Source organism: Salmo trutta, chromosome 30 (genome assembly GCF_901001165.1).
Source record: "Salmo trutta chromosome 30, fSalTru1.1, whole genome shotgun sequence".
Taxonomy (NCBI): Eukaryota; Metazoa; Chordata; class Actinopteri; order Salmoniformes; family Salmonidae; genus Salmo; species Salmo trutta.
The window spans coordinates 6,298,091-6,325,197 of record NC_042986.1 but is presented as its reverse complement, the minus strand read 5'-3'; the positions used below and the strand labels follow the sequence as shown (position 1 = coordinate 6,325,197).

Below are 27,107 nucleotides of genomic sequence, written 5' to 3'. Positions count from 1 at the left end.
AAAGGCACACTTTTTAAATAGAAAAACAACCAAATTGGACATTCTAAATCCACGACAATGCGAGATTACTTTTGAGGTCTGGAGAATTTAGATTTTTGGTGTAGTTATCCTTTAATTCAAGCAAGCAGGCACCTAGCACTGTTTTTTGGGGGGTTAGCCATGTTTCTTACATGAGATAGAGTTTGCAAATCAAATGGCAACTGGATTGAGGCAAATAATCATGATATCATTCTTCCGGGTAGTTATAGGCTACTTTGTAGCTAGTTTGTAGCTAATATTTAATTGAGAAGATTTTTGGGAAAGCATTTCCTTCTACGGTCTACCAGAAGATGTTTAGGGCTATCATTAGCATCCTCATATTTTTACAGTTCCTTAATTGTTTTAAACCTGGATGTTTTACTTCATGTTATGAGGCATGTCTTACTTTGCTTCAAAGTAGCCAAGTCAAAATTCGACAAATAGAAATGTTGATGGAAATATTTTATAAACACTTTTATAAACATATGTGCTCTCCTGTTCTATTGGTTTGCAAATCAACTTTCTTTCATTGTCTAGCAGCCAAACACATTATCGTAGTCATATTAGCAACCCATGACAGTTGTTGCATCTTTAGATCTCCCCTCTTTCTAAATTTCTAATGGATATTTCCATCTCTTTCCATGAAACTTATTTTATGTGCAGTGCGCATTTTAGAAAAGTGTTTTCCGACAAAATGCATAGGCCTGCAGTGCACGTTGCTGCGCTTCAAATGTGAAGAAATAGATTATCAACATTTTAAGCTAAACATTCTGATCTCTTCCATCAGCCTTATTAATGTATATGGCGTATACGTCCAATAAACTACTTTGATACACATCAGTGGGGATTAAAACCTCTTAAATGTAACTAAATGTAATCGAAAATGTCATCTACATAATCCCCAAAAGTAATTATTTATCATGAGAGGGCCATAATCAATAACTAGTAATGCTGCGTACTCCAATAAAGGCTCAAATATCACCTTTCTGGTAAAAATAGTTATACATTGCCGAGGTGTAGTCACTTTTGAGGACACAAGCTCAAGTACACAGTACAAATATGATTAAAAATATAAATATTTTACAGAAGTAGTGCACTGGGCCTTTACTAGTCCTGTGTTAGCGGACCGATATAGTCATCTGTAGTGCAGGCTGATGTTTATTTATTTATTTGTTATTATTTTTTAACAAAGTAGTGCACTGGGCCATTACATGACTAGTAAAGGCGCAGTGCACTATTTTGGTGAAAAAAATCTAAATAAGAAAACATTTGCCTGCACGACAGACTGCTATAATAGTCCATTATACCGGACTAGTAATGGCCAAGTGCACTTCTTTTGTGAAAAAATTATTACAAATAAAAAAATTAAACATTAGTCTGCACTACAGACAGCTGTATCGGTCCGCTAATACAGGACTAGTAATCAGTGGCGTGTATTCATGAATGCCAAGAGAAGCCAGGCTTCCCCCAAAAATTGTAAAAAAACAAAATTATAACATAAAATTATTTATCTTTCGTCTCTCTGTGTTTCATAATTTTCCTTCAATTCTCAAGAGGCTGAATGTATCTCACAGGAGAAAGCATCCGAGTGAGCAAAACAGCGCCCCTCTGTCTCTCTACGTGTAGGCCATCTATATGATTCTATCTGATCCAAATGAGTACAGTATGACATTGTTGCCGCCCGTAGAGAAAGCAAGGGAAGGAAGCCAGCGAGCATCTGCCCTCCCTTGACAAAAAAAGTATACATTTTTGCCAATCAGCGTTGAGCTAAACTGTGTGAGGAAAGCCAGCTTTGATTTGGCATTACTCCTATCAAATCACATTAAGAGCATACGTCATTGACAGAAAAACTTGCATTGATTTATCTCGTTGTGTTGTTGTCCTCTGGTTCCTAGCTTCTTAGGGATAGGGGGCAGTGTTCGGAAGTTTGGATGAATGAGGTGCCCAAAGTAAACTGCCTGTTACTCAGGCCCAGAAGCTAGGATATGCATATAATTGGTAGTATTGAATAGAAAACACTCTATAAAGTTTCCAAAACTGTTCAAATAATGTCTGTGGCAAAAACCCGAGGAGAATCCATCCAGAATTGTTTTTTTTGGAGGTGACACCATTTAAAATGCCTGTCTATGGGGAAATCAATGAAAATCCTCCAAGATTACAGTTCCTAGGGCTTCCAGTAGATGTCAACAGTCTTTAGAAAGAGTTTCAGGCTTGTTTTTGGAAAAATTAGCTAGAATTTGTAGTTTTTCTAAGTGGCTCCCATTTTGGCTGTAGCGTTATTTATCTCCGGTAATGAACATACTATTCTCCGTCTTAAATTTTATCGTTTATTTACATATTAGGGTACCTGAGGATTGATTAGAAACGTTGTTTGACTTGTTTGGACGAAGTTTATTGGTAACGTTTGGGATTCATTTTGTATGCATTTTGAACGAGGGAAACCGGTGGATTATTGAATGAAGCGCGCCAACTAAAGTGACTCTTTGGGGATATAAAGAAGGACTTTATCGAACAAAATGACAATTTGTGATGTAGCTGGGACCCTTTGGATTGCAAACAGAGGAAGATCTTCAAAGGTAAGTGATTTATTTTATCGCTATTTCTGACTTTCGTGATGCCTCTGCTTCGTTGGAAAATGTTTGTAATGCTTTTGTATGCGGGGCGCTGTCCTCAGATAATCACATGGTATGCTTTCGCCGTAAAGCCTTTTTGAAATCTGACAAAGCGGCTGGATTAACAAGAAGTTAAGCTTTTAACTGATGTATAACAGTTGTATTTTCATGAATGTTAATATTACGAATTTTGTATTTTTGAATTTCGCGCTCTGCAATTTCACCGGATGTTGTCGAGACCGGGCACTAGCGGTACGCCTTTCCCAAAGAGGCTAGCTAGCCAGCTAGCTAAAATGGCCCCTTTCCTAAATTAGCAGTGGATGGAGATAGAGATTTGCACTTGTGATTTTACTTAATTCTCCGTACTGACCAATGACGATTCTGATCCAACCATTAATTTATACATTGTTGTGCCACTGGCCTGAGAGGATGGAAGTTCAATATGTAGCTAGATGTAGAAGGCTAATGTTAACCAGCTAACGTTGTTAATGAATGGAAGTTGGGCTAGCGAGCAAGCATTTGAGCCAGGTAGCCTAGGACAACAAAAAATAAAAGCGTGTACTGTATGACAGTGATAGACCATTTTGTCAACATGAAAAAGAGGAGGATGGCATTGGCGTTTCTCTACAAGTAGGGTGAGTTTTTCTACTTGCACGAATGCGCGCACACACACACACACACACACACACACACACACACACACACACACACACACACACACACACGCACGCGCACAGAAATAAGAACCATGGACAGTCACATCATATTAAGCTTACGTTGATTGGACTAAATTGTTTTTGGTATCTTTTAGTTGTCACTGTATTAGACTAAGCAGAGGTGATTTGATGATGTTGAAATGTTGAAGTTGCTGGAATAGTGGAGGCAGCTCCTGTTTTCTTAGCGATTTGAGGTAACTCTGTGGTTCTAAATCAATAGTTGTTTAGTCGGAAACATTAACTTGCTTGATCATGCTGTAGGTAATGTAACTGTCTGTTTCTGTACATGCAATATGATTTGTGGGCTTCACTGGACAAAGGTTGCTATCCGGTTTTGTGATAAAACAAAGGTGTGGATGAATTTATTCTGCCATTGTGTCTTATTATTGTCTCTGCCTTTAGGCCTATATATCACGGTCGCAAGGCATATGAATTAACAAGATTTATAGAGCAAACAGCACAATTATCACAACACATAGGTTGTAATATGGCTTTTTTTAATCAGGGGGGTCTTGGCTTCCCCAGTGATTTTACCCACGCACTGCTACTGATAGTAATGGCCCAGTGCACCGATACTTCCTGCAGCTATGGGTGGGACATACCAACTTCAAGTGGTGTCAGATTTCACATCCTGCTTCAAACAGGCAGAAGAGACATACAGTGCATTCGGAAAGTATTCAGACCCCTTGATTTTTTCCACATTTTGTTACGCTACAGCCTTATTCTAAAATGGATTAAATAAAATAAAATTCTCATCAATCTACACACAATACTCCTTAATGCCAAAGCCAAAGTCATTTTTGCAAATGTATTACAAAAATCCCAGAAATAACTTATTTACATAAGTATTCAGACCCTTTGCTATGAGACTCGAAATTGAGCTCACGTTCATCCTGTTTCCATTGATCATCCTTTAGATGTTTCTACAACTTTATTGGAGTCCACCTGTGGTAAACTCAATTGATTGGACATGATTTGGAAAGGCACACACCTGTCTATATAGGGTCCCACAGTTGACAGTGCATGTCAGAGCAAAAACCAAGCCATGAGGTCGAAGGAATTGTCTGTAGAGCTCCGAGGCAGGATTGTGTCGAGTCACAGATCTGGGGAAGGGTACAAAAACATTCTGCAGCATTGAAGATCCCCAAGAACACAGTGGCCTACATCATTTTTAAATGGAAGAAGTTTGGAATTGTCAAAGTGTGCGCAACTGGTCGAAGGAAGTCAGGTGCAGGAGAGCAGAGATGAGTGAAACAGGCACACTTTATTCAGGCAGAGGAAAACAGCCGGACGCAACAATGTCACAACACTCCGGCCCAAGACAACACTCCGGCCCAAGGAAAAAAACGCACAAATTACACAAATAGGTACAAACAACAATACCCGGCACAAAACCAGCCTGCAGCGTCACACACGTAACGAACAAACAATACCACACTCAGACATGGGGGGAACAGAGGATAATATACACGTAGAGTAATGAGGGGATGTAAACCAGGTGTGCGGGAAAACAAGACAAAACAAATGGAAAATGAAAGGTGGAGCGGCGATAGCTAGAAGACCGTTGACGTCAACCGCCGAACGCTGCCCAAACAAGGAGAGGGACCGACTTCGGCGAGAGTCGTGACAGGAATCTCCAAGACTCTTCCTAGAGCTGGGCGCCTGGCCAAACTGACCAATCGGGGAGAAAGGCCTTGGTCAGGGAGGTGACCAAGAACGCGATGGTCACTCTGACAGAGCTCCAGAGATCTTCTGTGGTGATGGGAGAACCTTCCAGAAGGACAACCGTCTCTGCAGCACTCCGCCAATCAATTTGTCAATTATGGGGTATTGTGTGTAGATTGATGACGGAAAATGAAATGTATTCAATTTTAGAAGAAGGCTGTAACGTAACAAAATGTGGAAAAAGTCAAGGGGTCTGAATACTTTCCAAATGCACTGTACTCCTGTGTCTGTGAGAATCAGGGTTACCGCTCATGGAAGCTACTTTGATCTATGGTGTCCACATATCGATTTATAACTGAAAATGTCAGTCAGAACTGGTACCAGAACAACACAGGTCCCCAAAACAGGGGACTTTACATCTAAGAGGTTTTTAGCAGTGGTGTTACAGTGAGGGAAAAAAGTATTTGATCCCCTGCTGATTTTGTACGTTTTCCCACTGACAAATAAATGGTCAGTCTATAATTTTAATGGTAGGTTTATTTGAACAGTGAGAGACAGAATAACAACAACAACAACAACAAAAAACGCATGTCAAAAATGTTATAAATTGATTTGCATTTTAATGAGGGAAATAAGTATTTGACCCCCTCTCAATCAGAAGGATTTCTGGCTCCCAGGTGTCTTTTATACAGGTAACGAGCTGAGATTAGGAGCACACTCTTAAAGGGAGTGCTCCTAATCTCAGCTTGTTACCTGTATAAAAGACACCTGTCCACAGAAGCAATCAATCAATCAGATTCCAAACTCTCCACCATGGCCAAGACCAAAGAGCTCTCCAAGGATGTCAGGGACAAGATTGTAGACCTACACAAGGCTGGAATGGGCTACAAGACCATCGCCAAGCAGCTTGGTGAGAAGGTGACAACAGTTGGTGCGATTATTCGCAAATGGAAGAAACACAAAATAACTGTCAATCTCCCTCGGCCTGGGGCTTCATGTAAGATCTCACCTCGTGGAGTTGCAATGATCATGAGAACGGTGAGGAATCAGCCCAGAACTACACGGGAGGATCTTGTCAATGATCTCAAGGCAGCTGTGACCATAGTCACCAAGAAAACAATTGGTAACACACTACGCCGTGAAGGACTGAAATCCTGCAATGCCCGCAAGGTCCACCTGCTCAAGAAAGCACATATACATGCCCGTCTGAAGTTTGCCAATGAACATCTGAATGATTCAGAGGACAACTGGGTGAAAGTGTTGTGGTCAGATGAGACCAAAATTGAGCTCTTTTGCATCAACTCAACTCGCCGTGTTTGGAGGAGGAGGATAGCTGCCTATGACCCCAAGAAAACCATCCCCACCGTCAAACATGGAGGTGGAAACATTATGCTTTGGGGGTGTTTTTCTGCTAAGGGGACAGGACAACTTCACCGCATCAAAGGGACGATGGACGGGGCCATGTACCGTCAAATCTTGGGTGAGAACCTCCTTCCCTCAGCCAGGGCATTGAAAATGGGTCGTGGATGGCTATTCCAGCATGACAATGACCCAGAACACACGGCCAAGGCAACAAAGGAGTGGCTCAAGAAGAAGCACATTAAGGTCCTGGAGTGGCCTAGCCAGTCTCCAGACCTTAATCCCATAGAAAATCTGTGGAGGGAGCTGAAGATTCGAGTTGCCAAACGTCAGCCTCGAAACCTTAATGACTTGGAGAAGATCTGCAAAGGGGAGTGGGACAAAATCCCTCCTGAGATGTGTGCAAACCTGGTGGCCAACTACAAGAAACGTCTGACCTCTGATTGCCAACAAGGGTTTTGCCACCAAGTACTAAGTCATGTTTTGCAGAGGGGTCAAATACTTATTTCCCTCATTAAAATGCAAATCATTTTATAACATTTTTGACATGCGTTTTTCTGGATTTTTTTGTTGTTATTCTGTCTCTCACTGTTCAAATAAACCTACCATTAAAATTCTAGACTGATCATTTCTTTGTCAGTGGGCAAACGTACAAAATCAGCAGGGGATCAAATACTTTTTTCCCTCACTGTAAGTAAAAATACTTTAAAGTACTACTTAAGTTGGGGGGTATCTGTACATATATTATATTTTTACAACTTTAACTTTTACTCCACTACATTCCTAAAGAAAATATGTACTTTTTACTCCGTAGATTTTTTTTCTGACATCCAAAAGTACACTTTTTCAATGCTTAGCAGGACAGGAAAATGGTCAAATTCACACACTTCTCAAGAGAACATCCTTGGTCAATCCAATTGCCTCTCATCTGGCGGACTCAGTAAACACAAATGCTTAATTTGTAAATTATGTCTGAGTGTTGGAGTGTGCCCCTGGATCGCCATAAATGAAAAAAACAAGAAAATTGTGCCGCCTGGTTTGCTTAATATAAGTAATTTGAAATTATTTATACAACTTTTGATACTTAAGTATATTTTATCAATTACATTTACTTTTGATACTTACGTATATTTAAAAACAAATACTTTTGGACTTTTACTCATGTAGTATTTTACTGGGTGACTTTCACTTTTCCTTGAGTCATTTTCTATTAAGGTATCTTTACTTTTACTCAAGTATGACAATTGGGTACTCTGTCCACCACTGGTTTTAAAAAGTGAGTATACGCAATGCCCAATGAAAAAAAGTGGCTACATGGTATATACCTGCGTATAGCCTCCACTAAAACACTGTAGGAAATCAGATGCAACAGACTGAAACCTTGGTCTGGATTCTACATCTCAGAGCCCTGTTGAAGGGTTAGGGTTGAGCATTAATCTAGGGTTGGACATGAAGTTAAGGTTAGGGTTAGGGTTGAGGCTAGGGTTAGGGTTGAGTCGAGATGTGAACATGAAGCTAGGGTTAGGGTTAGGTTTGATGCTAGGGTTATGGTTGAGCCAGGATGCGGACAAGATGGGATTAGAGTTAAGGTTAGGTTAGTTTCTGACTCATATTCATATTAAGACCAATCTACAGTAATTCCAGTCTAACTGGAATTCTCACCAGTCTTTCTAAAAGTTTAACCAGAATCCAAACCAAGGTTTCAGTCTGTTGCGTCTGATTTCTTGACCGCATCCTGGCTCAACCATAACCCTAGCATCAACCCTACCCTAACCAGAAACCCTATTGTAGCTTCATTTTCACAACCCAGCTCAACCCTAACCATAGCCTCAAACGTAACCATAACCCAAGCTTCATGTCCACATCTCGACTCAACCCTAACTCTAGCCTCAACCCTAACCCTAACCTTAACTTCATGTCCAACCCTAGATTAATGCTCAACACTAACCGTTCCACAGGGCTCTGAGATGTTTTCCTCTGTCACCTTTCACCAAACGTTCCCATTGCAGAGTGGTGTGCTCCTCCACTAGGTGGTGGTATGGAATAACGAATCAAACAGAACATACTGTAAAGTGAAAACCTAAATGTCTTTATTATTCCTCAGTCAGCCATGCAGGTAAAAATGTATTTGTATCACCCACCACATTATAGCGGAATCCTTCTCTGACAGTTGGCTGTGGATTGCAACAGAGTTACTCATGTCTAACAGCAGGCAGCAGGGCTGTTTTACAGGAGCCACATACCGAAATGTACATCTGGATCCATTTTAAAGAATGGTTTCTATAGATATTTCCATTCCTGTCAAAACAACATGGGAGTAATGGTAGCAAGGACACAATGAATGGTTGTATTGTTTGTAGCAGTAGAAGTAGTAGTAGCTGTCGTATTGTTCCCATAATCTTTGTTGTAGTAATGGAGTTGAGTGTAAGCCCCCTCTGAGAGGTGGTAATGTATTTGATATTTTATTAGGATCCCCATTAGCTGCTGCAAAAGCAGCAGCTACTCTTTCTGGGCTCCACACAAAACACGAAACATAATGACATAATACAGAACATCAATAGACAAGAACAGCTCAAGGACAGAACTACATATGTTTTTTAAAAAAGGCTCACGCAGCCTACATATCAATGTATACACACAAACTATCTAGGAGATGACTGGGATCTGGTTGACGGTCCACTGATATTTATTTTAACGTCATATTAAATCGAAACCAGTAAGGTGCAAATACTACCTTTACGTCTGTTTTCCCTTTATTAATTTTTTACAACTTTTTTTTGCGTTAGGATTTTTGGCAGTGATTCCGCCGTCAGCATGAACTGGGATGTTTTCAACACTTCGTTAACACCTTCATGCCGACATCATACATACAGTTCAATATGGACTCCACACGTGCACTCCGCAGAAGGGCCTAAGGGGCGTCACTGTGGACTCTGGAGCTGTCTAAAAGGCATGTGGATGCCTTAAAGGCATCCCACCCGAAACAGTTTGGAACAGTTTGTGCATATATTATATGGAGATTTTAGGATGTTTTTGTTCGTTTTGGTCTTCAGCAAGCATTTCTTTCAGCTGTTCATGCACAATAAATGTTTCCTCAAGACAAGCCGAAGATGGTAGCTGAAGTCTACGCCCTTGCGTCTGCGATTGGCCAATAAAGTGTTTGCTGTCATTCCACAAGAGATTCATTGTTTTCATGTACATTTTTTCACTTGAGAAATACTGCACTAAACATCTTAGATGCAAATTTGTGTGACAAAGATCTCCTCGAGTTGTGCGACAAAGATTTCTTGAGTTATCTTGGATTAATTCTGACATTTTTTTTCAGACTACGGCATCTCAAGATGGACAAATAATACTATTTCTGCTTTAATCTCGTTTTTGAAGAGGTGTTCTAATGGAGTATGCGAGCACACCTGTTCGGTTCGCCTAGCCGAGTTCAACTAGGCGCCAGCTGAACCGATGCATGCTGCGCCTTAAGGGGAAACAGTCCCCTCTAGCTAGAGCCGCTAAATCTGTGACTTGAGAATCAAACAGTTCTGCTGTTCACTGGTGAAGTTTTATTGCAATTTCCTGTCTTATAAATGTTTGGTATTTGTCATTGGGAGTATGAGACGGTTATATCAATGGTGGTGTGGATCATTGGAATGAGTATTTTGAGTATTTTGAGGGGACTGTCCTAGCTTCTCTGAACCTGAGGATAGGTATTTCCAGACCCTCTGGCCAACATGGTGGAAACTCAGGGCTAAAAATACATGTCCCTGGGCCTGGGCTGTCTGTCTCTGGACACCTGTTGCCAGCCCAACAACCAACAGCTGTTAGCCTCAACGCTACTTTCACTTTTCTCTTCTCCAACACTCCTGCAGCACCTCTGTGTGTGATCTCTGACACTGTCACCATAGGCACAACCCATGAGAAGAGAAAATGGGCTGACTGGTTGTATGCCAATGAAATCATGTGGGTGTCGTGTCACTCAAGGACTTCCATTGAAACAGAAGTGTGATTTATGATATTGTTGCAGGCATTTATTTATTGTTCATTCTCCCACACCATTCTCCTACACTCTCTATCCTACTGTTTTAGCATGATTTGCATCCTTTTACTCTGCCAAGTGTAAACGTTATATATTTACACAATGACTTGTGGTGGAAATGCATTGCCCAACACAATACTTCGGAAGTATATCTACAGTGCATTCGGAAAGTCTTCAGACCCCTTCCATTTTCCACATTTTGTTATGTTACAGCCTTATTCGAAAATGTATTAAATAAAAAAAATTTCCTCATCAATCTACACACAATACCCCATAATGACAAAGCCAAAAAGATTTTTTGTAATTTCTGCAAAGTTATTAAAAATATAAAACAGAAATATCTTATTTACATTCAGACCCTGTATTCAGTATTCAGACCCTTTGCTATGAGACTTGAAATTGAGCTCAGGTGCATCCTGTTTCCATTGATCATCCTTGAGATGTTTCTACAACTCCACCTGTGGTAAATTCAATTGATAGGCCATGATTTAGAAAGGCACACACCTGTCTATATTGGGTCCCACAGTTGACAGTGCATATCAGAGGAAAAACCAAGCCATGAGGTTGAAGGAATTGCCCTTAGAGCTCCGAGACAGGATTGTGTCGAGGCACAGATCTGGGGAAGGGTACCAAAAAATGTCTGTAGCATTGAAGGTACCCAAGAACTCAGTGGCCTCCATCATATCATTCTTAAATGGAAGAAGTTTGGAACCACCAAGACTCTTCCTAGAGCTGGCCCCCCGGACAAAGTGAGCAATCGAGGTAGAAGAGCCTTGGTCAGGGAGGTGACCAAGAAACCGATGGTCACTCTGATAGAGCTCCAGAGTTCCTCTGTGGAGATGGGAGAACCCTCCAGAAGGACAACCCTCTCGGCAGCACTCCACCAACCAGGCCTTTACGTTAGCGGGCAGTCACTCCTCAGTAAAAGGCACATGACAGCCTGCTTGGAGTTTGCCAAAAGGCACCTAAAGGACTCTCAGACCATGAGAAACAAGATTCTCTGGTCGGATGAAACCAAGATTGAACTCTTTGGCCTGAATGCCAAGCGTCACGTCTGTAGGAAACCTGGCACCATCCCTACAGTGAAGAATGGAACATCTCTGGAGAAACCTGAAAATAGCTATGCAGCAACCTGACAGAGCTTGAGAGGATCTGCAGAGAAGAATGGGAAAAACTCCCCAAATACAGGAGTGCCAAGCTTGTAGAGTCATACCTAAGAAGACTTGAGGCTATAATCGCTGCCAAAGGTGCTTCAACAAAGTACTGAGTAATGGGTCTGAATACTTATGTAAATGTAATATTACATTTACAAAAAGTTCATAAAACCAGTTTTTGCTTTGTCATTATGGGGTATTGTGTGTAGATTGATTAGGGAAAACAACTATTTCATCAATTTTAGAATAAGGCTGTAATTTAACAAAATGTGGAAAAAGTCAAGGGGTCTGAATACTTTCCAAATGCACTGTATGCCAACAAAAAATGTTGCTTGAAAAACTGAATGCAGGCCCATTTACGGTAATCTACTTTATGTACAGATGTAGGATCTTGATCTTATCTTGATCACACTTTTGTTGCTGAGAATTTTCCTGCACAGTTGGAAATTCAAACTTGTAGTGTATTCAAGGTTTAAAAAGGCTTCTGAAGTTTGTAATTTCCACTTTAAAATGTCAGACTTGATTTGCCCTAATGAGAAATGTATCAACCCCTACAAAAAAATGCCATTATGTTATAATCCACATAATAATTCACATTTCCTGTTTCTGCGGGATTATTTTCCTGCTGTAGCAAATAGACTCAAATTAAAATCCTACATCTATCTGTATCTATTAAAACTAGTCGTAGGGACCAAATTCACTGTGAACACTTGTAGGCCTAAATATCATCACGTTTTCATGCTGAGCCCAGATAAATTCCCCTGATAAGATCCTCAAAGCCTAATCTCACAAGGGCGCTAGTGTTCACTCACACCACTATCACTGAAGCTCCAGGGGAAGGTTGCTTTCAACCTTCCCCAGGACGCGTTTTGAGCACTGTCTGCCCTTCAGCTGCTTGGGATACCTGTAGTAATAAAACCAAATTAAATAATATCCTAAGATGCAGTGGAGGCTGCTGAGCGGAGGGCGGCTCATAATTAATGGCTGAAAAGATGCGAATCGAATGGCATCAAACACATGGAAACCATATGTTTCACGTATTTGATACCATTCCACTTCTTCCGCTCCAGCCATTACCACGAGCCTGTCCTCCCCAAACTAAGGTGCCACCAACCTCCTGTGCTTAGATGTGGCCCTCAGTGCTGCCACCTGGGAGCCATATGTGGAAGCTGATCTTGTTAAGCAGATGGTGGGTATAGTATCCATCAAGCTCTCACATGTATGTGCACACTCCAACCGTTGAGGAGTTTCCTATGTGTTTCTGTAAAGCAGTGGCAGTCATTCAAAGGGCTTGTTTGATATGAAGGACTTCCTCTCGCGCATTAGTTCATGACTCCTCCAGCCTGGTCCAAACAAAGTCTCCATCTGTTTCCCCGTGTTGAGTTGTGATTCCTACAGGATGAAGTCCCGACCGACCTAAATGTCATAGATGTGAAGTAGATCTTAGTCCAGAGGGAGTAAACTGCACAGTCATTACACCTAATAATTATTTAGTACATGGCATGAGAGATACAAGGAAATGGGACTTATTTTACCCTTTGTCTGATGGCAATAACATTTACTGCTGAAGCCAGCCTTTGTGCGAACCTATCAGAAGAAAACACGTGTGTATGTGTGCAATGCATGTGTGTGTGTTTGAGCAGACACATATCCCCACCATGACTGAATGTGTTCAGATCCACCATCTGTTATTACGTTGCCTTCTGACCCTTTCATAAAAAAATACATTACATAATCGTACTGAACTTGATTGATGATGGCTTCGGCTTACAGTTGCTCTTTGCCAATACTTTCTTCTCTGCTTGTATTCTCAACCTTCCTTCTCTTCCCAGTCTTATCAAATTATGGAAAACAGAGAGCCAAATACAAGGAGAATAACACATACGGAACCGGATATGTTCATTTTTAGAGAGGAAGGGCAAAATGTATTTACAATTTTTTTAAACTTTTATTTAACTAGGCAAGTCAGTTAAGAACAAATTCTTATTTACAATGACGGCCTACACCTGCCAAACCCGGACGACGCTGGCCCAATTGTGTGCTGCCCTATGGGACTCCCAATAACGGCCGGTTGTGATACAGCCTGGAATCGAACCACGGTGTCTGTAGTGATGCCTCTAGATCTGGTTACGCAGTGCCTTAGACCGCTGTGCCACTCGGGAGCCTGAACAGGCTTTCCTTATAAAATGAAACCCTGAACCGTTTTCTTTTTTTGTTCAAATTGACTTTCGATAAGATTAGAGTGGGTCCGCAGTGGTCAAGTTAGGGTCTAATGCTGGGCGGAGCAGCGTCAGCATGTTGGTGTGAGGGAGACTTTCTGATAGATGCTGCCAGCAGGAAATAAACCCTACCCCCCATTTGCATTCCTCTATCCTCCTCAGTTTCACACCGTCCTCTGCTTTTCCGCACATGCTCTCCCCAGAATAACAGCAGGTGTTAACAACCCTTCCCCCTTTCACACACACTCACTTAGGCAGACTTTCACACACATGCACATGTACTCCTGATGGTAAGAAGAGCCCTGATACCCCTGAACCTTACGGGAAAGGGGAATAGATACCTATGATCAAACTTGAATTACAGTAGGTGATTGAAGTTGTAGTGATTGAAGGCGTTGCTCCCAAAAGAGCTACAACAGATTCATTTTCATTGATGGTGATTTAATATCTGCCTTACTAATTGCTGATAAATGTCCTTGATGAAAATTAGGCAAGTTTGTTCTATGTGTTTGTTCTGCAGGGTTTCTTTGATTAATCTCACAGCACCATGGCAAGCTGTGAGCTGAAGAGATCAAAAGAACCTGGAAAGTAGCATGCTGGCAAGCATAATATATTTTCAAGATTGACCCTGGAAGCTGAGGGATTGCTTCATGTATTACTGACACGTTCAAATCGAATAACAAGGCTGGATCTCTCTGGCTTCCTGGCTCTGTCGTTCCCCTCTCGCACTATGTAGTGTTCGACTATGTTCATGTCAAATTGGCAGAGATCCTTCTAGAATTTCCCAGGACTATGTTCTGATCTCCGAAATAGCTCTATTTCTTTTGGGGGAATGGAGTGTTACATAACAACAAGTGATTTACAATCTAAACATGTAATGACATAATAATGTATAATATATTTATTCAGCTAGCCCCGTGTTCCTCCCTGCACAATGGACTAGTGTTCCTCCACAGACACATACACATGCATAATGATGTGTTCAATGGTGACAATCGTTCAGTATTTCAATAGATATAACTCTGACTAATTAAAGATCAGTTTGGGAAGCTGCGATAACAAATTATTAAACACTGCCTTACAATCTTGACTCTGATTTCCTTACCCTTAAAGTATTGGGTGGAAAGATAATACCTTTGGCGCCTTCCGTATTGTGAAGAGAACTAGCCATTAGAGCTTTGCAGTTGATTACACTAAATCATATACATTAGCATGATTATGAGTACAGGCTATGCACTATAAATATAAATGAATTAAATTATTCACACCCAAGGGAATTTCGGATAGTGCACAGGAAAAAGATAGGCCCCTACTTTACTTATTCTCAGTGGTTAGAATGGTTGCAGGGCTGTGGTGGAGAAGCATTTACCCTGGACAAAATGTTTTTGTCCAGTCTACCGTGCACCTGGCAGGCTACACACCAGGAAACTTGATGTTTTGGTGGAAAAACGGGCCCGAGGGTGCTGCGACCTACGTGTGTTGGCTTTGACTGGGCTACTGTAGACAAGTACTGTGGAAAGATGTGGGTGGATGACTGGATAGCCTGGGTATTGAGAGAAACCAGTGGTGTGTGTGTGTGTGTGTGTGTGTGTGTGTGTGTGTGTGTGTGTGTGTGTGTGTGTGTGTGTGTGTGTGTGTGTGTGTGTGTGTGTGTGTGTGTGTGTGTGTGTGTGTGTGTGTGTGTGTGCGTGTGTGTGGGCGTGTGCGTGTACGTGCATGTTTGTCAATTTTACTTTCTTCCTGTGGCTTTCAGCTCCCAAATCTTCCAATAGTAAGTAGCAGAGGAGGCTGGTAGGAGTAGCTATAGGAGGATTGCCTCATTGTAGTGGCTAAATGGAATGGTATTAAACACATGAACCATATGGAAACCACATGTTCCATTTATTCAATCCCAGCCATTAAATTGAGCCCAACCTCCTATAGCTCCTCCCACCAGCCTCCTCTGGTAAGCAGTTTGTTTGTAGATCCTGCAGATCCGTATTAGTGCTTTGGCCATTTGTTTGATCTCAACTTAGTGTAAGTGCACAGAATTAGAGCACAATGACACCAAAGCATGTCTAAATTATCTGGCCATTCTTAGTTACATATTGGACAACGTTCTAAGTGAGAGAGCCGAGGAAACGGGGACCTGGTCCTCATTTACAAGCAAAACAACACTCTGAGCGCCAGGACCTTGGGCTATGTTATTCAATATAATCAATGCTGATGAATCAAAGATTAAAACAAGATTAGGAGGAGATTTAAAAGGGAAACAAAGTCAACATCACAATCACAATTGAATGTTTCCCACACTAGCATTTCATTAATCGTGTGACACATTGGCCCACAAGTTTTACTCGGACACAAACCAAATGCATGACACCCTGAGTCAAATTGTTGGCAAGTCCTGCATCTACTATCACTATGGTGTGTGTGCTCGCGCGTGCATGTGTGTGTGCGTCCGTGTGTGTGTGCATACGCACGTATGTGTGTGTGTGTGTGTGCATGACAATCTTCTGGGTTTGGCCCTTTCTGTCGGTACTTCTGGAATCCTCCACATTTTATGCTGCTCTTCAAAGGAATATCTTAATATCTTACATATGACTCTAAAATGCCCCCCTCCCCATCACACAAACACAAACACAAAGAGATCTCCTCTAGGCCTACAAGCCTCTGATCATTCAAGGAAAATCTCCCCAAGAAATCTCCTGAATCTGATTTTGTCAGCTCATTAAGGCATTTAAGCATGATGTCGTGTTGGCTACTGGCTCTCTTGGAAATATACAGGCCTGTACTGACAATCATAAAATGGAAAGAAAAAACAGAGAAAATATTCAGAGCATGGACGGGGAACGTTATCCTGGATCTAGTGGATGATGACAGTCTCTATAAAACACATTTCTGGCATTGTCTTTAACACGTTGCATGAATTGGTTTGACAGACATTGTGCATTGTATTATGCACCGATGGTGTGCATTCATGTACATTTCCCTTTGCGTGCATGCGTGCGGGTTTGTATGTTTATGAACCACTATCAGTCTTTGGCATTGGTACTTGTTGACTCAAAGCACACAAGGCCTTTCAGTCCATCGCCAAGCTTACTCTAATCAGTCTTATAATTAGTCTAAACCATCAACACAACACTGGACAATACAATTGCAATCGGGTCTGGACTGTTGTGGCCACAGTCCAAACGGAGCTAGCTCCTTCTCTCGCACACATCTGGGATCCATCACTATGTGCTTCCTTGCATGTGGTAGTGTTTAAAAGAACTCTGTCTTGACGCAGTGAGCAGAGGCAGCAAGGTCTTTCTCACTTTCCACTGCCAGCCGTTTATCAAAGGTGGTCTATCTCTGCTTGTGCCGACCTGCAGCAGTGGAGTGGCAAGGTCTGTCTTTGTAAAGTCCCCCTTTACAGGAAAAGCAGATTTCCTAGGAGCCATAGCACATTATTAATGTACACATAGTAAAAGTGTGAGTTGTGAGTCATGCCATCGTGATGTGCTGTGCTTGGCCACCTCTTAAAAAACAAAAAAAGATACTTCGGGATTTTGCCAATAACGTATTTGATCCACTTCCCTAGAGGCAGATGAACTTGTGGATACAATTTTTATGTGTCTGTGTCCAGTATGAAGGAAGTTAGAGATAGTTTAGCGAGCCAATGCTAACTGCTAGCAGATACCCATAGACTTCCAGTCATTGCGCTAATGCTAGTTAGCAACTTCCTTCAAACTGCATGCAGAGATATAAAAATGGTATCCACGAGTTCATCTGACTCTGGGGAAGTATATAAAGGGCCTCATTGACAAAATCTCGAAGTATCCCTTTAAGATCTGTCCGCTCCGTTCACCTGTTCTGATCCAAGGACCCAGATTAACTGGCTGCATTGGCCTCCATTGATGACAGGGGGAGGCATCCATCCCAGCTCCAGCTCTAGCTCTGGTCTTAAATCAAGCTGCTCGCCGGAACCTACCGTACCGGGGGAAACAGATATTTCACTGTCCGGCACTCTGAGTTCACAGTTTGAGGGGGCAGGGAGAGAACATATGTGATGCAGTATCAGTAATGTGAATGCACTGAAGGCCCTTGTAATTACACATTTGGCAGAACACAGCGCAATTACATAAAGAGCTCAAATTCTATCTTGTGAGTAGGGCGAGTGTGTCCATGCGTCTGTGTGCATGTGATAGATAGATAGATAGATAATGACTGAGAGAAGTTGAAGAGAGAGATTATTTTCACATGTGCATTTGTCTGTTGTTTACCTGTTTGCGTCTTTCATCCATGTACAGTATATCCGGTATTTCTGGTTACTTCAGAGAGTACACAGTCTGAAATAAAAAGCAAAAGGCGTATATCACAGATTGATACAGACTTGCAGAAAATCCACTTACAGCCAAATATTCAGGACACATAGGTTTATCAGTGACATAAAGCTGATACCCAATCAGCACCAGTATCAGTCAGAAAGGGTGTGTGTGTGTTTATTAATGTGCAAATCTGCTTTGGGAAACTTTATGTCACAGTGGGCTCAGCTGTCCAAACAATCCAATCATTTCACCTGTGCTTCATTCATGCATCATATGCATGCAAAAGCCCAATCGTGTTGGAAAGAAATAAAATCATTGCTTCAACATCACACCTCTTAGCATTCAGAGTGTGCTGAACAAAGATCTCTTAGCTTTCAGAATGTGCTGAACAAAGATCTCTTAGCATTCAGAACGTGCTGAACAAAGACCTCTTAGCATTCGGAATGTGCTGAACAAAGATCCCTTAGCATTCAGAATGTGCTGAACAAAGACCTCTTAGCATTCAGAGTGTGCTGAACAAAGACCTCTTAGCGTTCAGGGTGTGCTGAACAAAGACCTCTTAGCATTCAGTGTGCTGAACAAAGATCTCTTAGCATTCAGGGTGTGCTGAACAAAGACCTCTTAGCATTCAGTGTGCTGAACAAAGATCTCTTAGCATTCAGAATGTGCTGAACAAAGACCTCTTAGCATTCAGAATGTGCTGAACAAAGACCTCTTAGCATTCAGTGTGCTGAACAAAGACCTCTTAGCATTCAGGGTGTGCTGAACAAAGACCTCTTAGCATTCAGGGTGTGCTGAACAAAGACCTCTTAGCATTCAGAATGTGCTGAACAAAGACCTCTTAGCATTCAGGGTGTGCTGAACAAAGACCTCTTAGCATTCAGGGTGTGCTGAACAAAGACCTCTTAGCATTCAGGGTGTGCTGAACAATGACATCTTAGCATTCAGAATGTTCTGAACAACGACCTCTTACTGTAGCATTCAGAGTGTGCTGAACAAAGACCTCTTAGCATTCAGAGTGTACTGAACAAAGACCTCTTAGCATTCAGTGTGCTGAACAAAGAATGATCTGCTATAGTAGCTATATTTACTTAATTATAGTGTAAATGCTGCTGTATGTGAAACAGCCAGAGATTGAAAGTGCTTGTTTCCACATCCAAAGTGGCAAAGAGTTGAGTAATGAAGAGAAGGTTCAGTTCATTAGTGAGCAGGGCAACATGCTGGGTGGACTCACTGGACTGCCACAGGGAGCTGGGCGTGTGACTGATGGGTCATAGGGTTAACCAAGGTTAATGTAAAACATATTAGATGACCCACAAAATGATCAAGCTACTACATTATGCCAAGTATTTTACTCTTACTTAGAAAGAGAATGAGAGCGAGAGAGAGAAAGAGAGAGAGAGAGCGAGAGAGAGAAAGAGAGAGAGAGAGAGAGAGAGAGCGATAGCGAGAGAGAGAAAGAGAGAGAGAGAGAGAGAGAGAGAGGATAGGGTTAGTAGTGTTGAGATGACAATGTATTAAATTAAGGTATTTTCAGTCGTAAAGGGAGGTGATATCAGAACTGGACAGAGGCTGCCTGCCACACTCAAGCCACATACCAAACCCAAAGCACTGGTGATAAAACTCCATGAGGTGCTATGGTCAGATTACATGAAAATAGAGCTCCTTGGCCAAGCAACACCAGTGGTGGATTTGGCGTAAAAAAAACTGAAGCATATGCAGAAAAGTAGCTCATACTTTACCTACAGTAAAATATGGTGGTGCATCTTTGATGTCATGGGTCTTTTTTGCTTCCACTGGTCCTGAGAAAGGTCAACAGCATCATTAACTTTTAGCCAAAAACGTGTTTGATTCTGCCAGGAGGCTGACACTTGGCTGCAAGTGGATCTTCCAGCAAGACAATAACTCCAAGCACACATCAAAATCCACAAACAAATTGTTAATTGAGTCTGCAGACTTGAACCCCATTGAAAACCTGTGGTTTGAATTGAAGAGGGCAGTCCAGCGCAGATGCCGGATATCAAGGATCTGTATGGAGGAATGGTCTAAGATCCCTCCCAAAGTATTCTCCAATCTCATAAAACATTTTAGAAAAAGCTTCAGTGTCATTATCCTCGTAAAGGTAGGGTGCTGGAGTACTGAAAACAGGGGTGCCAATCATTTTTAAATGTAGTTTTATTACTTGTTAAACAAAAGCTCTTTCTCCTAGCAATTGTATTAGTACAAAATAATATAACTTTCACATTTTGGAGCATGCAATATAGCTCAGTTGTTCCGGTTTTCAGGGGAAATTGACAGAGAGCCTGTGACGTGACATCCGCGTTTGGACATTAACAAGGCAAGACATCTTAACTCCTCCTCCATAGTTACTGGATTGGGTGAACAGTGCAGAAGAGAACCTCCCCCCGACTGTTTTTTCCATTTCTCGTCAAGACCAGTACGTAGGGCAGGGATCATCAACTAGATTCAGTCGCGGCCAATTTTTTTTTTCTTGAGAGGATGGTCAGGGGGCCAGAACACAACTACAATAATTTATAGACTGAAAATTGACTAAAACATCATCATTTCAAATCTTGCTTTACATTTGTATTCAATCACATATATTTCTCTATTATCCGTAGGAATACTTTGGAACAGATTCCCAAAATGAAAATCACTTGGAGCTGATTTGCTGGCGTTTTTAAAGTATTTTATGTCCAAGCATAAAAAAAAATACATTATTATTTTTTGCTCAGAAAAATTGGAGGACCTAATACGGACCGCGGGCCACCAGTTGGGGAACCCTGATGTAGTGTATCTAGTTAAAGGTGTTTGTTTTACGGCTGCTACGTTAGGTTAATTGTATACACTATTTTTTGCTCATCTTTATAAAGGGTTCCAATAATTATGAACCAGACAATATATGGCAGACCCAATATTTAATTTGGCAAGAGAGGAGAAACACTGTGGGCATAGCCATTCATACTGTAGCTACTAAAGAATACATTTTACAGATTGCAGCACTGGGGCATTGTGACTTCTAAAACCCAGGTGCCCACAATTGAAGAAGAAATTCTTGAATCGGCATACTGAACATACCATACCTCCCCAAGCATTTCAACCAAAGGAAACTAATAAACGAGTGCAACAAAAAGAAGGAAAAGAAAAACAGAAGCCTGTCTTATGAATGTGTTCCCTCAGCATTATCTCTTTATTGAGAGTGCTTTTTCTTTTATGACCATTAGATATGAGGACGTTATTTTTTCCTTTCTTTGTTACTTGAAACCCCCCTCTGTCCTCCCTCTTCCCTCCACACTCCCTCCCTCCATTCCATTCTTGCAACAATATAAGTCTGTTTACCATCCCGCCAGAGCCCGAGTTGTTCGGAGGCCCAATTTTGAGATTCCACCACAAATTATATGGTGCCAGTGAGCAAACCCGTGTGTGTGTGTTTCTGTGTTTACTTTCACATCCAGAGGCTCTTGTGGGGCAGTCAATTCTGGCACAGAGTCCTTTCACTGTCATCAGTTGGATTTCTTTCCTCCTGTTTTTGACTGCATATAATGTTCTTTCTTCTCTCCCTCTGTCCCTGCTGTGTCCCTTAATATCTCCATTACAAAGACAAAGCAAGGGAGAGAAGAAAATATGCTCCTTGATACAACAGCAACAGTATTCTTGCAGGGAAGAACAAAGGTGCAAATGCAACCCAAATGTGAATGTACTGTAACTAGAGAACTATGAAGTGTCTTTTATACACTGAGTGTACAAAACATTAGAAACCCCTTCCTACTATTGAGTTGCAGACCCTTTTGCCCTCAGAACAGCCTAAATTCGTCGGGGCATGGACTCTATAAGTTGTCGAAAGCATTCCACCGGGATGCTGACCCATGTTGACTCCAATGCTTCCCACAGTTGTGTTAAGTTGGCTTGTTGTCCTTTGGGTGGTGGACCATTCTTGATACACACGAGAAACTGTTGAGCGTGAAAATCCCAGCAGCTTTGCAGTTCTTGACACACAATCCGGTGCCTGGTACCAACTACCATACCCCATTCAAAGGCACTTAAATATTTTGTCTGCTGATTCACCCTCTGAATGGCACACATAGTCAATCCAGGTCTCAATTGTCTCAAGGCTTAAAAATCCTTCTTTAACCTGGCTCCTCCCCTTCATCTACACTGATTGAAGTGGATTTAACAAGTGGCATCTATAAGGGATCATAGCTTTCACCTGGATTCACCTGGTCAGCCCATGAGGAAAGAGCAGGTATTCCGAATGCTTTGTACACTCAGTTGCACATGAGGTGTAACAATATTGCGTTCATATCGTGTCTTGACCTGTATGAAGCGGTCGATCATGTTGCAATATGTAACAAAACAGTAATAAACTCATACTGCCAAGTTTTCTCCTATCGCCCATCTGTTTGCATTGTGGAGAGACCAGACCAGTCTGTTAAATTGTAACAGATACTATGGACTATTGAAACGGGTCAGACTTTCCACATAGTCTTGCAAAGGGGGATGGTATAATGTGATCTGGTTTACAGTGTGATATTCTCTGCTCCTCTTGGCCACACTGATATTAAATAGACAGTGTTGACCACAACATGGTTATGTAAGCATTGAGAGAAGTTGTCCATTTAAATAAAACAGTAACAGGTGTGCATGCATGCGTGCCTGTGTTTGACTGTGTGTGTGTGTGAGCACGTGCGTGTGCATCCCTGTGTGTGTGGATTTCGGAGAGAGAATCTGTGTTTGTGAAAGCACAAGCCTAGCCATATGGAGCTGCAGATGGTAATATGATATTCTAAACTCAAGGAAGAGAGTCTCTTTGTTTTTATAGGATGAATGAAAACATTGAACGGTGCACAGGAATGTGGAGAAACCAGAAGACGAAGAAAACTCAAAAGCTGTCTGAGAAAAAAAAACACAATAAAACTCACAGCTCAAAGTAAAAACGTTAAATTGACTGAGAAATAGCTTAGTGACTGGATTTAATTTCTGTTGGAAATGTATGCTATAGCTTTGGTACCCACTCTGTGGTTTCTTTCTGCACTCATTCCTTTAAACTAAGTGTTTGCTGGTACTTAAAAAGTCAGTCTATTGAGCCCAGATCCTGCTGTGCTGCACATGGGTAAGGTGAAGACTCTGTAATCAACCCCAATCACAAACGCTTTAATGTTGCCCCTCTGGATTGGATTTGTTGATAGCTTTTTTCCAGTGCTGTTATTACTACTTTTCTATGTAGATCACATAATCATATTATCCCTTGCCTTTAATGAATAACAGCAAGTGCATTGTTAATAGATTTCAAGTAATGAAAATGATTGCCCTTTTCGTGACAACAATATTATTACCTTACATTGCATTACACTAGGAAGTGTTGGGGTAACAATGTCCTCTTTATTGAACAATGCATGTAGAGGCTCACTGCTGTAGAGGGAAACAGCAAACAAACACAACCAGGAAAGCATTATACGGCCTGGTAGGACATTGGAGGTATTAGTCTGACGTAGGAACCAACGGAGCATTGGAGACTTGGTCGATGAGTAACTGAAATATGAATCAACAGGCTGAATTCATTGAACATTAATTCAGACAAGTAGACTACAGTGGTATTGCCACACAGCATTTGCTTCCCTAACACGGCATTGACGCTATATAACTTTGATGGCCCTGTTTAATAAGCACCAGACTCTGAGATACAGTGTCTATCCCCAGCACAGAAAGATGGACTTTGTTAAACCCTTCTGCCCCTAACTGTGTATGCTGTTCTCTGTTATGTTGCCATCACCCTATCAGGGAGCAGCCATCATAATAACTAACCAAACCAGAGACTGGTCTATAAAAGCCTCCTCAATGACACTGCTGATTTGCTCTCTCATTCATCTTCAGCTGTTACACGACTCGCTTTTGTTTGGTCCTCACAGCAATGTCGGAGTGGCATTGACTAAATACAGTAGTCCTCACAGGGGCCTGTGTGTGCAAATCCTCACAAAAGATTTACATCATGTCATTCTCAAGTCCCACTTTTATGAGGATTTGACTGTACTTTTACACTCGCCACTGTTAAATGTTGCTATTAAACGGAAGCTATATGAAGTGCTTTCTGTTAGTCCTATACACCGAGCAGGAAACCATGGCCTCCGAAGCACCTTGTCACATTGTCAGGGTAAACTCAAATCAAATCAAATCAACGTTTATTTGTCACGTGCGCCCGAATACAACAGGTGTAGACCTTACAGTGAAATGCTTACTTACAGGTTCTAACCAATAGTGCAAAAAAAGGTCATGTTTTGGCCAATTTCAGTGGTCAACAGTTATTTTATCTCTCTTCCCATTACAATCTCCTCAGCACTGCTATGGTATCAGGAGTGGCGGTAGTTGTATTCGAAGTAGAGGAGGGTTACACCCTTATCTGCAAGATCAGGATTTGCCTGGTTTAATGGACCCACTACTATTTAACATCTCCGAATGCAAAGAACATGGAGTCCTCCTCTTTAGAGTCTAAGACGAAGATAAATGAGTCCTAATCAGCATCTTACCCAAGGCTGGAAATGTAACAAATGTCTTAATTATGCCTATATTTTGCATGAGGATGAGGCAATTAACATGAAGGAACAGTTTGTGCCACATGCAGTTTGGAGGAGCAAATTTGCTGTTTATAATCACATTTTTTATATTCAAATCATGTCCTCTGGGCAGGGTTAATTGGACACGTAGAAATGGTTTCTGATTAGTGTGATATTAAACTGACCTTAGACCTACACTTCAGTTCAAAAGTTTGGGGTCACTTAGAAATGTCCTTGTTTTTGAAAGAAAAGCATTTTTTTTGTCCATCAAAATAACAACAAATATCTGCCAAATGTTGTAGGCAGATATTGGCATTCTAGGCCTATGTAGATATTCCATAATACATCTGCCGTTTCCAGCTACAATAGTCATTTAAAACATTAACAATGTCTACACTGTATTTCTGATCAATTTTATGTTATTTTAATGGACAAAAAATGAGCTTTTCTTTCAAAAACAAGGACATTTCTAAGTGACCCCAAAATGTTGAACGGTAGTGTAGGTGTCCCTCTACTGTACCCACCTACATGTCTCCATTAGAATAACTATTTTAAGCTCAAGAGAAACCCATACATATGACTTCCCCTTGAGCTGAAAACAATTATTAAGAATCAACAATGGGGGTATGACTAAACTAAGGCTAAAACCACAATGGCAGGATCAAAACAGGACCAAAACAGGTCAAAAACAGAACAAAAACAGGACCAAAACAATCCTCTCGGAGGATGACCATCTCCATCTCATATGTGGGTCAGATCATTATGTTGTTGAAAAATTAATTCATGCTTCCTTTCATTTCTCCCTCCACACCTGTTATCAGAACTGGCACAGGACAGGGCATGCTTCTAGTGTCTGCCACGTGCTCCACTGCTACAGTACAGCACACAATGTCCACACACCTTAGGAGCGGAAGCAGGCCAGAGAAACAGAATTACCCAGCAGTTTTTCAATATCGGTTCCATATCTAGATATGTCAACAGCAGTTTTTCAATATCAATTCCATATCTAGATATGTCAACAGCTATCCAGCGAACTGGAGCTGACAGCGAACTCCTACGTACGATCAGCGTAATCATAGCCATAATGGCAGGGCTATTACTAAGGCGGCGCTAGGCCAATTGTAATAGCTAAATTATTCTTCACAATCGCAGGCATTCTCATTCCCAGAGACCTGAAACCCTTAAATGTTTTGAAATATTTTGATTTCAGAGCAGATTATAAACTGACTTGAGGCACACAAACATATCTCAACATAATGTACAAACTATTTTATTTTTACTCTGGGGTATTCATCAATACGCCTCATTCGGTCTGGCTGATAAAGAGTGTGTACTCTCTTGTGTAAGACCTGTGTGCCATTGCAATAGCCTAATTCTAGTCCCAATGGTAAATAATATGTCTTGTTTGTTTTGTACCCTAAAGATATACACTGTAACGCAAGCACGTTTCCCATTACAGCTGGCTGGAGCATCACCCCATCATAAGTGTCTATACTTAGCCACAGAGCCAAGACCCGTCATGGAGAGCTAGCCCTGCTGATCCAACCTGCTGACCCAACCACCCTGCCTGCCTGCCTCCCTGCCTGTCTCTTTCACCCACCCACCCTGCCGTGCTGCCTGCCTATCTTCCTGGCTCCTCTCCCCTTGTGTTTCTGGCCTGGTGTTAGTGACCCGATGGAAACAGCCCTGTGCTTGCCAGTCCCCAGCACCCTGCACAGCAGTGAACAGTGCTGCTGATTCCCCACCTCTTCCATATTAGCTGAGCGTCACACCCCCGCTGTGCTGTCCTGCTCTCCATAAGGACGTCATCATTGCTGCCTGTCAGCTGTCAGGCCTGACTGGGTGCACATGACTCAAGCTTCACTTGACTTGGACCAGTGTTGTCGTGACAAACCACTTGAGTTTTTATTTGGTGTAGTGACATGGTATTTGAAAGAGAACATTCCCTTCAGGCTTTGAACCGTTGTCATTGATTGAACATGTGCTATTACATACTGTGCATTTTAACTTGTGTTCTGTAAAGCGCACTTGTCCATTTTTGGATGCTTTGAGGGCAATCCTGGTATTTCAAACAATTATACTGGGCATTGTGGGCACGTTTATATATTTTTATTGTGTGGTCGAGTTCCCAGAAGGAATGAAAAAAAGCACCAGGTAATTCTAGTACAACTATTAAAAGAATCAACTTCAAAAGTTAGTAAATGATTCAGTTACTAGGGAACTCCTACAATAGTTGTACATATCCATTTCGTTTTTTTTAAACCTTTATTTAACTAGGCAAGTCAGTTAAGAACAAATTCTCATTTTTAATGACGACCTAGGAACTGCCTTGTTCAGGGGAAGAACGACAGATTATTACCTTGTCAGCTCAGGGATTCGATCTTGCAACCTTTCGGTTCCTAGTCCAATGCTCTAACCACTAGGCTACCTGCGTGGTTCCGCGCACGTTTAGTGATTTGGGCTGATCTGGCAGGAATATGGCCAAAAACAGTACGAA

At 41.6% G+C, this 27,107-nt stretch overlaps 2 long non-coding RNA genes across 2 annotated transcripts; one reads left to right on the top strand and one right to left on the bottom strand.

Moving 5' to 3' along the window:
- Window positions 1-17,107: 17,107 nt before the first annotated feature.
- On the bottom strand, window positions 17,108-18,089 carry LOC115169013 (uncharacterized). Its single transcript, XR_003870802.1, has 3 exons — window positions 18,018-18,089; window positions 17,603-17,721; window positions 17,108-17,184 (listed from the first exon to the last, which is right to left on the bottom strand). It is a non-coding gene; the product is annotated as an uncharacterized LOC115169013 (long non-coding RNA).
- Window positions 18,090-22,713: 4,624 nt separating this feature from the next.
- LOC115169014 (uncharacterized) lies at window positions 22,714-26,802 on the top strand. The gene is made up of 2 exons (XR_003870803.1): window positions 22,714-22,989; window positions 26,070-26,802. It is a non-coding gene; the product is annotated as an uncharacterized LOC115169014 (long non-coding RNA).
- Window positions 26,803-27,107: the final 305 nt, after the last annotated feature.